Here is an 11,919-nt window from a genome sequence, read left to right on the forward strand (position 1 = left end):
CAACTCCTTTGGATGATGCAAACATTGCAAGACATTTAGATCACATGTACTCCACCCATCTCCATTCTATGTGATAATATAAGTGCAATTAGTATTTCAAAGAATCCAGTCATGCATTCCAAGACTAAGCACATACCCATCAAATATCATTTTCTACATGAACAAGTTCTTGAAAAAAAGGTCAAATTGGAGTATGTTCCCTCCAAAGAACAGGTTGCTGATATATTCACCAAACCACTACCCAGAGAGACATTTGAATATCTCAAACAGAACCTGGGAATAGTTGATGCATCATCTTACGGTTAAAACTTATCTATTTCAGAGAAAAGTGGTTATATGCGAGTTCCTTGAAGTGTATCCATGTACATATGACATTTTTTGTGGATACAGTCACGTATATGTTGGTTTGAAGAAAAACAGTGGGCCAGACTTAGGATGAAAGGAGTTTGATATGGGTCTGACGGTGATCATCTGGCATAGGGGGAGCATATACTTCTAATAGTTCATTGTTGGCATTAGCTTAGAAGATCTTGGTACAAATTCACAATTGTTTTTTATGCAGGTGGAACATGTTCAGGGGGAGATCAGGGTTGCTGGTCTGGATGGTGATTGACAGATGCTGCTGATGATAGTTTCTAATAACTATCATAGTCTTGTTTCAAATATTTGTTCTCTATTTCATGTATACCTTTTATCGTCAAGGTTGTGAAATGACCTATTTTGGTTCCCCACTATGCATGGGATGGATGATGTAATGTTCTTGTTTTGACATGTATAAACATTTGGTATATCCCCACTTGGTTGGGTGGATGAGTCAAACTTGGTATATCCCCACTTGGTTGGGAGATGGATGTATGTATGAGTCATTGGTGATAAGAAGGTCATTTATGATGTATAGAGTCATGTTCTTCTTTTACAACATCTTTTTGTAGACCTTGCTTATTCTCAGGGGGAGCATGGACTCGAGCATGGAGCTCACTCAACACTCTTAAGCATATCAGAGCATTCAACATGTACTCAGGGGGAGCATAACCCTTTTCCCTTGATGTCAAAGGGGGAGAGTGACTTGGGGTTGCCATCGAGTCCAAAGGAGGAGATTGTTGGCATTATGACATAGATTTGGCATTATGACATAGGTGTTGTCCTTGATGGAAACTATCTCAGATGATAGATCATAGTTCAGACTCTCAGAATGAAGAAAGAGAGGTTTACATAAGTTCCTCATTGACCAAGGCACGTGTACATGTGGGTTTGCAGACCAGAAGGCACATATGGCATACACATGCACTTTCACGGAAGGAAAGGCACGTACATGTTGGAAAATTTAGTTTTGGTCCGTGGTATTTGGTATATTGTATTTTGATCCATGGTACTGGTCCAAGGTATCCTATCCAAAGTGTTGATCCCAAGTATTTGGTCCAAGGTATTGGTTCTAAGTGGTTTTGGTCCATGGTATTGAGTAAGGCCTAAGACTATAAAAGGAGGAGAAGATCATTAGGCAAAGGCACTCATGCATTGAATATCTAATGAAGTGCAAGATCTAGAATATAGGTTATTGGGTTATGGTGCATAGCTGGACCTAAATCAAGGATGAACCTTAGCGCTCGAGGAAGGATAAGATCTAATGATGGGTTAAGATCTTAAAGCTTGAAGTGAAGTATATTTGTGTGTTTTGATCTTTTATCTGAATAACTGGTGCATGTTGTAGACTATAAATATGATGATCTGGGTATAACTGAAGTCTGGAAATGTTGTAAAGATTAAATCATCATTTATAGATCTATACACAGGTTCACCTTAGCAAAAGCGCGTATACACGTTGGTTCTGCATATCAAAACATCGTATACATCTTAAAATCGATTTGCAGATCTGTATGCAAGTTTGCCTTGAGAAAAGTGCGTATGCATGTAGGTTTGACACATTGAAGTAGCGTATACCTCATAAAATATGCTTTAGCTACTTCTGGTTGTTGTTACAGTGTTTTGAGTTCTGGTTACTATTTTCTGGTTACTGTATTCTGGTTACAACATTCTGAAAAGTGATTGATTGATTTAGCTGTGGTTGGTGCAAAGGAGATTGATTGTTGTAGATTTATTTGATATTTGAATGATGTTATTGATGGATCTAGTATGAAAATTTATGAAATGTGGTCCCTAGAAGAAAAGAGAAGGTTGTAGCCTTTTGTAGGCCGGCACCTATGTAATAGTAAACATATTAGCTAGTACAAGAGCTAGGGGGTTGTAGCTCCCTTCGAGGAGAAGCTGGAGAATGAGAGAAGGTTGTAGCCTTCTGTAAGTAGAAGCCTGCATACTGGTATAAGACTGCACCAGTGAATAAACAATGTAATTGCAAATTATATCCAGTCATGTATTAAACTAGGAAGAGATACACAAAATTATAGAAAAACTTCTCTTTATTGATTCTTCCAATGGTTACAGACTCGACCTGTCCTACGCACTCAGATGCAGGGGTCCATGCACTCAGCTGTGGACTATTAGGCCTTTGTGCACTCAGCTGCAGAGACTTCTCCTACTCTATGATCCACATACACACTTTACAATCTGACTCAATCACTTAGACTTCTCATTCTTCTATTCTCTTCATTGGTTATTCATTATTTTCTACACTTAGAGCCTCGCTGTATTTATACAATCCCATGGTCCATGGACCATGGGTAGGTCTATCCAGCCGACATTACATTACAAAACTAGGGCAGACAACCCTATGACTCTATCATACTTTCGCGCCCCACACCTACAATTCGCGGAGCTTTTACAACAAGATTTGGTCAAAACTTGGGCTTTAAGCCCCAAAACATGCCTTGGGGAGGATTCCATGCCCAACATAGAGCCACACCGATTGGAGCTTTTCCATTTACATGTTGATATCCAAAGACTTTTGGCTGAACAATCTTCACTGATCCATAAAATAAATAATAAATCCTGATTAGTTTTGATGGTGGATCCTCTTCGACGCGAAAATCAAAATTTTCACTCCTATCATCTGACTATACTTAATCTTCACACAAATATCTCTAATCATTGGGTTCTATATCCTGATCTGCATAACCTCCTTCAATTTAAACAACCTTCACATAACTTCATTTAGCAGGCCAAGTAATCCCTTGGCAATAGAGGTGCCCCTTTGAAGCCAAAATACAGATCCACCTTCCACTTTGATAGCAAATGTAGCAAATTTATCATTAAGAGAAAAAATATTTACCACAAGAATAATTAAACAAACAATAATCATAAAAAATTAAACACAATATTTACTGGGAGAACCATAATTTTGGTGAAGAACCCAACGTAATGGAAATTCCATTAGCCCTTGGCCAAAAATCTAGCCAATCCAACCACGTGAGCTTTCATTGGTCACCTCCATGGAAATATTACAATAAAGTATTCCTAGCCTTTTAAAAAATTCATTACATGAATCTCATGGGAGAAAACCATGGATATGCTAAACCAAATGCCCAAAACCACCACTATTTGACTTGATCAACTTTGACTCTTTCCATGAGTTAAGTTTACCTATCAAATGTCTCATGTTGTTAATTTTCCCTCATAATTTTTTTACCTAGTAAATGAATTTTCCATAGTAAATAAAATATGAAGACTATAAACAAAAAATTCTCTGACACTTTAACTCAGCAAATATCAACGAAATTTATTTCTAAAAAATAACCCAGGTAAAAATTCATATAAGATCAAAAGTTATTTTAACCCTCAAATATCTCTTCATTAAATCTTCTTAGATGAATTATAGGCTTCCTTATCATGGAAAATCATCCTCTAAAAATACACATAAAATACAACTAATGGAACCTGGTAAACCGCCCCAAGAAATTCGTCCTCCACTTTTCTAGATATCTTTCATAAGTTCGACCCTCCTAAAGTTGCTTGAAACCTCCAGTATTGCAGCCTCAACCCTATCGGGGTCCACACACTTGTGGAAACACTCCAAAAACTTGGCCTCGACCCTATAGGTTTCTCCAAACTTGTGGCACACTTCAGCGTCACCCTCAAGTGAATTTTGCCCCTCTTCTTTTACGCACCACCTACAAAATTGTGCTCACTCAAACTCCCATTTGCACGCTTTTTTTATTTCTTCAGCTTATGAATCTCGTACTCACCAAATCTTCACTAAAACTCATGCAAATTCTTTAGAAAACATCTCTTTGAATTTCTCTTATGTTATGTAATCCTCTCCCTTAGACTTCTTTTATAATTCTTTCATATGCCAAATCCCTAATCTCCAATGTGATAAAGGGATAAGATTAAATCTTAGCCTTCCTAGATCAACAATGGAGATTATATCTAAGTCACTTAAATAATTTAATATTTATCCTTATATAAACATCAATCCAAATTATACATTAATCAAAGTTCTTTTCCTAAGATAAAACTTAGGAAGGATAGCATAATGGTTTCTCCTCTTGAACAACCACCTAAAGAGGACTTCCCTCCACATAAGAACTTTTGAAGCTATAAAATTCAACAGAGGCTTTGTGGAAGATTCCCCATAGGAAGAAGAGACACTGAAGGGGGGAAGATAGGGGAGAGTGTGAGTGAGAGCCCAACAAGGAAAGATTAGTGGGGGAGGAGAGGGATTTTTCTGAATTTTCATGAGGGGTAAGGATAGGTTGAAGAGGAGGGGGAAGGGGGGAAACCATAATCAATGGGAACTTCACATTTTTCTAAGGAGAAGTGTGGGGGTCAGGGTAGATGCATATGAATTTTTTCATGTATAAGGGAAAACAAGACAACCAAATGAAGAGTGGGTAGACATACCAGTAGTGGAGATGTTGCTGACGAGAGGTTCTAGGTGAGAGTCTTCTAGAGAGAGGAGAACTGATGAAAAGTAGGAAACGTTTTTGGATTCAATAGCTACAACCTTCTGCCCTACACTTTTTGAAACTTTGCATGCTTTTTTCTTCCACATTTAAAAAAAATATTTGGTCAACAAACCAAATCTCAAGCACTAGTCTCTAGGATGACCATTGCATGACACTTGAAACAATGAAAAAGGAGGCACCAATAGTCAATATTTTGGTTCTAGGAAATGAAATTATATATCAATTTGATTTTCCCTAAGAGGCCACCACTTAATTTTGAGATATTCAAAGATTCATGCCCTTTCAAGCTTATACGATTTTTCTCGACACAAATGTTCAACTCATACACATTTTTCCACATAGGATAACATGTCTTTGGAGAATATAATCCGGTGGAGGGGAATCAAACCCACTAGCTTCCACTCGAGATATTGTCTTTTGAATAAATTTATATATGTTTAAAAATTGTATTTTTAACTATATGGATGATAAAACTTTGGACATTATATGTATTTATTATATTTTAGAATAATTATATATTGGAATGAAATAAATGTAAGTGTAGAAGTAAAATGGGTCATTTTTATGGTAATGAGAATATTTGTATTAATTTCAAAATCTGTGCCTGGATCACAGTTTTACATTAGGATTTACATTATGACTTTCTTTCATCTTCTGTATCATCTACATACTCCTGAACTAATATTATCCTTCGAATAGGAATACAACTAATACTAAGCATATACTGCTATTAGGAAGTGAAAACGTTCCAATATAGCACTAAAATTGAACAAAACCTGCAGTACATATAGCCTACCTCAAAATGTAATCCTTAATTACAACATATTTCCCCAGATCCATGTTGACTAGACCCCCTTCCCCGTGGCGCACTAACCCCCCCCCCCCCCTCAATTTTTTTTTTGATATTTGAACATAGGATTCATGTTTAATCCACTAAGGGATGGTGTTGAAAATATAAACAAGAAATTATAAAAATACCATTCAGAATATTCCAATTTTAATTTGTCCTTGAATTAAAATTCAAACTTAGTCTCACCAACTGCTTGAAAAATAATTAACTAATTCATTATGGATTAATTAGTTGGAGAAATTCAAACATGAAGTCTGTGTGAAGTCATGCAACAGTTATCCCCTAAGTTAAGGAGATTATCTCTTAATTAAGGAGATAAGGATGAGTTGTATTTGAGTTGTAATTAGTTAGCTCAGTTAACTAAGTTAAGTCCAATTAGATTAGTTCCAAATAGTTTGTGGAACTAATTATGATTTCAGTCAGTTAACGCATGCATGGATGTAACTAGTGTACTTCAGATAACTGAATATTCTCTCATAAATAACTCATGCATGTCAGTTCAGACAAAGACCCAGTTGAGATTAAAGGCAGGGATAGTGTACTATCAGTTGCAAGAATTTTCCTATGAGAAAATCTCTTGCATGCAGAAGGAATTCATTCCTTGAGGATTGCGCAGTTTTACAATGTGTAAGAGCAGTGTTCCACTTGGTTGAAGGTGAATCATCCCAGAGGAACAATGCAAGGAAATAGGAGGCTTGGAGGACAGAGGAGAAGGCATATGTGTTGTCTATTCTATCTATGAGCAGCAGTGAGGGATTGTACTGAGAGCTGGATAGCTGTGAGAGCTAAAGCTTTGTGTAATCCTGAGATATTTACACTTGTATAATAATATAGATAACGGGGTTTTTAGTTGAGGCTTTTCCTAGAGTATTCTACTGTGTTTCATGTGTATTGATTCTTCTTCTCTGTTATATGTGTTCTGTTTGATCTTTCTCAAATTGATTAAGCTTCTGCAAGTTTTATTGTAGAAGTAGATTAAGTATTTTTCTTTAGTACATTGCATAATCAAGTTAATCTATAGTGAGAATTTCTACATGGTATCGGAGCTAGCTGATCTATAGAGAAATTTCTACATGGTATCGAAGCTAGCTGATCTATAGAGAAATTTCTACATGGTATCGGAGCAAAGGTGATTAGATCTATGAACAACATAACTGAGAAGGGAAAAGTTCTAAGTTTGAAGTTCTTCAATGTAGGTACAAAATCGAATTCTTATCACACCTGAAAGTTCACCAATGGCATTCAATGGCTTGAGACTCGAGTATGCCTTAGATGGCAGCTTGAATTACATAGCATGGAAGGATCACATGGAAGTAGTATTAGAAGACAATGGTTTGCAGGATTTCATTGATCAAGAAATCCCCAAGCCAACAACAACTAATGCCCAAGAATTGACGGAATGGAAGAAGTGTGTGGCAAAGTCGAGGAGGATTCTTCTGGAGGGAGTTTGAGACCATATTGTCTCATGTCTCCATGGGAAGGATACTCCATTTTCAATGTGGAAGACACTGAAGGACCTATATCAGAACACCAACGACTAGAGGAAGCTGGCGCTCAAGGACAAGCTTCGGAAAATCAAGTGTGAAAAGGGCGATACTATTTCTACATATCTGAACAAGATCACAACCTGCATAGATGAGCTTGGGAGTGCAGGAATAACAACTGTCGATGATGACATGGTGAGTCTTCCTCTCGGTCTTCCAAAGAGCTGGCATAGCTACCAGGACTCGATGAATGAGAGAGAGAAAATGTCGGATTGGGAACAACTGTTGTCGGATCTGATGCAGGAGGAGATCAGGAGGAGCACTAGAGATGGTTCTTCATCTAAGCATGATGATGAAGAAAATATAGCCTTAGAAAGTAAGGTAAGGAAAGGGAAAGGGAAGGCTCCCCATTCCAAATCGAGTTCTTCCCATGGAAGGAAGAAGATTGACAAATCTAAAGTGAGATGCTTTAATTTTCATGAGGTGGGCCATTATGCAACTAATTGTCCATTGAAGAAATCCAAGAAGGGATCCTCAAAAGGATCAGAAGGTGAGGCACTAGCCTCTCAGTTTGAATTGGATTTTACCCTCATCACATGCATGGTTTCATCGATGGTGGGTTATGTTTAGTACCTGGAAAGTGGAGCCTCATTCCAGATGACTGATGATAAGAGTTTATTCAGTACCTTGGAGGAGAAATACCTCAAGATGCGCATAGAGATGGGCGATGATGGAAAGTACCGTGTTTTAGGTGAAGGCACGGTTGTTTTTCATAGGAAGCATGGAGCTCCTCTCACCCTGACTGATGTAAAGTATGTGCCTGGACTGAAGAAGAACTTGGTATTAGTCGCGATGTTGGAAGATAAAGGCTATTATGTAGTATTCAGTAAAGGAAAGGCATTCCTAAGACACATAGCCACGTGTCAGACCAAGAGGATTGGGATTTGAGTGAAGATTACTGTGATGCATTGAGTTCCAAAGCAGAATTGGTGCAAAGCCAAGATATTGGCAAGTTATGGGATAGGCGGTTGGGCCACTTGCATCATGGGGCCTTGAAGATAATGCAATAGATTTCTACCAGACTTCCCAAAGGTAAACTTGAGCAAGTGGACACATGCAAAGGTTGTACCTTGGGAAAGTACGCCAAGTCTTCCTTTCATGATCAAGACAGTCAAGCTAAATCAATCTTGGAGTGAGTTCATACAGATGTGTGTGGACCATTCTCGATAGCCTCCACTGTAAAACAAAGGTATTATGTGATTTTCATTGATTATTTTCTCATAAATGCTGGATCTATTTCATGCAAAAGAAGGATCAAACCTTCTCAAATTTTTGTGAGTTTAAAGCTTTGGTTGAGAAAGAATCAGGGAAGAAGATCAGGGCCTTGAGAAGCGAAAATGGTGGAAAGTATGTCTCCCAAGAGTTTAAGGACTTCTATGTAATGGAAGGAATTAAACGGGAATTAACAGCACCTCATAACCGACAACAGAATGGGGTGGCTGAGAGGAAGAAAAAAATGATTGTGGAGGCAGCTTGGGCGATGCTGCATGACCAAGGCCCGCCACTTCATTTGTGGGCTGAGGCATGCAACACAGTGGTCTATTTGTAGAATAGAAGCCCTCATCGCATACTTGGGATGAAGACACCAGAGGAAGCTTTCTCCGGGAAGAGACCAGAAGTGGGTCACTTCAGGATCTTTTGCTCATTGGTATATTGCCATGTGACCAAGGAAGCCCAGAAGAAACTTGAGCTGACAACAGAGTTGGGGATACTTGTGGGGTACACTGATACACCTCATAACTATCGGTGTACTTGCCTACCAGTCAGAGGATAGTGGTTCACAGAGATATCAAGTTTGATGAGCACAAGGCCATGCAAGTTTCCCTTGAGAGGGAGCTCCAACTATAGGTTGTGGAGGAACTTTTGGTTCCTAAGGAGGAGGAGCCTTAGACTGATGTGGAGCAGCCACATGTAGAGGTTCCAGGAGTGGAGACATCCACTCAAGTAGAGTATTCTAGAGATGGGCATAAGCACACGAGAGAAGCTGACAGATTGTTGTCTGATGCTGTTATGAAACCAACTCACAAAAAGATAGAAAATATAGATGAATAGCTTAGAAATAAGCCTCTTCGAGGGGGAAACCTCCTTTACATTAAAAAAATGAACAATTCTTGGATGATACAAATGACAAGACCTCCTTTCTATATATAGAAGTCTAAGGGGTCATAATATAATTAGAGCCAACATAACAATAATAATGTAAGGGCACAATAATAACGATAGTGGGCTTCTATGGGGCACAACAATATAATAAGGGGGTTGTACTAATAACAATAAGGGGTTACACTAGTAGTATAGGGACCTAACATGCCCCTCTCCTTCAAAAAGTGTTGTCCTCAACGCTTGAGTAGTTCTTAATGCTTCTGTATAAAATTTTTGTCCTCCCATTTGGAATTTTCAGAGGGTAAGTTCTTCCACTTGATGAGATACTCTGAAATTGATCAATTTTGTAGTTGATGGGTTCTTGTTTATGTGACTACTCCACGTTCCAATATGATTTTTCCTTCCTCGTCAACTTCTGGCAATATTTTTTGAATTCGGATCTTCTGCAACTTTTGAATGAGAAGCCACACTTCTTCGTCCTTCTTCCATTCATCCTTGCTTCATTTATCCAATCTAGCTGGATAATAGAAATTGCACAAAACAATGCTTCCACATCGTCATCCTTTCTTAAGAGTGCATCTGCAACAACATTTTTCTTCCATTTTTTGTAGATGATTTCAAAGTCATAACCCAACATATTTGTGACCCATTCTTTCTGTTCTTCTATAGGTAATCTTTGTTCTGAAAAGTATTTAAGACTATCATGATCCATTTTTACCTTAAAGTGTCTTCCCATTGGGTAAGGTCATCATTTCTAAAGTGCATGTAGTATTGCCAACATTTCCTTCTCATAAATAGCTTGCTTGAGGTGTAGTCATAAAAATACCCAATCACCTACATCAAAACTTTTTTCACTACAATGTTGATATACCTATTGATTCATTCAATTCTGCACCAAAGTGGCACTATCCTTTAACAAATGCAAGAGAGAATGTGGGAGAACCATCTTCTTAGCGCAGATAGAGGAGGTCACCTGATAGGTACACTGGATACATGGTCCTTCTTGGGGAATGTGTTGAGACCGAGCCATATTCCTTTGAGGATGCAGTGCAGTAGCTATTTTGGGTTGATTCTATGGTGGACGAGTATGACTCCATGGTTTGGGATAGTGTTTGGGATGTTGTTCCAAGACCAGAGAACAAGTCAGTTGTGAGTTCTCGTTGGCTTTACAAGGTAAACCAAGCTACTGATGGTAGTGTGGAGAAACATAAGGCAAGGTTTGTTCCCCGTGGTTTCTCATAGGTCGAGGGGATTTACTATGATGAGACTTTTGCTCCTGTAGCAAGGTACTCATCTATCAGATCGATGTTGTCACTATCAACACAGATGGGTTGGAAGATCCATGAGATGGATGTGAAGACTGCATTCCTCAATGGAAAGATTAAGGAAGAGGTGTACATAGAGTAGCCGGAAGGATTTGAGACCTTCAATCGTGAGTCGCATGTGTTCTAACTTAAGAGAGCTTTGTATGGGCTGAAGCAAGCACCTCGTGCTTGGTACACTAGGATCGACAACTACTTCACTGGGTTGGGCTTCACAAAGAGTGAAGCGGATGCGAACTTGTACCACATCATGGTGGAAGGTAAGCAGTTGATCATTGTTCTTTATGTTGATGATCTGATATTGACAGGTGATGATTAGTTGATCATGTCTTGCAAGGAGGACCTTGCAAGAGAGTTCAAGATGAAAGACATGGGTCTCATGCACTACTTTCTAGGCATGGAAGTGTGGCAGAAGGATGGGGAAGTGTTTGTGTCTCAAGGAAAGTATGCCAATGAGATACTCAAGAGATTCCACATGGAGAAGTGCAAGCCCATGTAGGCTTCTCTAGTAGGTTACTGGAGGAAGGAGGATGCTACTTCAGGAGAAGTAGTAGAAGATACTATGTATCGGCAGCTTGTGGGGTCACTGATGTACTTAGTGAACACACGACTAGATTTGTGCTATGCGGTGAACCAGCTAAGTCAAGCTATGGTTCAGCCTACCAAGCTGTTTTGGAAGGCGGCTAAGCATGTTTTGAGATACCTCAGAGGCACATCTCAGTATGGATTATGGTATAGTCAGATAGAGGGATTGAAGCTACAGGGCTTCACAGATGCAGATTGGGCAGGGAGTCCATCAGATTGGAAGAGCACATTAGGAGGAATTTTCAACCTTGGTTCAGCTGCAGTTTCTTGGTACAACAAGAAATAGAGGTCAATTTCACTGAGCTCAGCAGAGGCTGAATACATGGCTGCAAGTCAGGCAGCATGTGAGGCTATTTGGATGCAGAAAATTCTAGTTGGTTTGTTTGATCAGAGGATGGATCCAACTGTGAGAGGAATCACCTCATGGGACAATTTTTAACGACGGGACCTAGTTTGGAAAAACAGGGCCTGAAACCTTTAGGGAGAATTTTGAGGCATCAAATGATGTTTTTTGGGGGTAAACATTTGTCACTTTAGTGCACACCTTTTCACGCTATTGTACACAGATATATTTCCAACAATGTAAGAATCATGTCACTTAGAGTCTGCATACGAAAGTTATGCCACTAAGAAGTTGACCTTCTCGTTCTCACCAC

Source organism: Pinus tabuliformis, chromosome 2_1 (assembly GCF_031772625.1).
Source record: "Pinus tabuliformis cultivar Carrire ecotype Pingquan chromosome 2_1, CPIR1, whole genome shotgun sequence".
NCBI lineage: Eukaryota > Viridiplantae > Streptophyta > Pinopsida > Pinales > Pinaceae > Pinus > Pinus tabuliformis.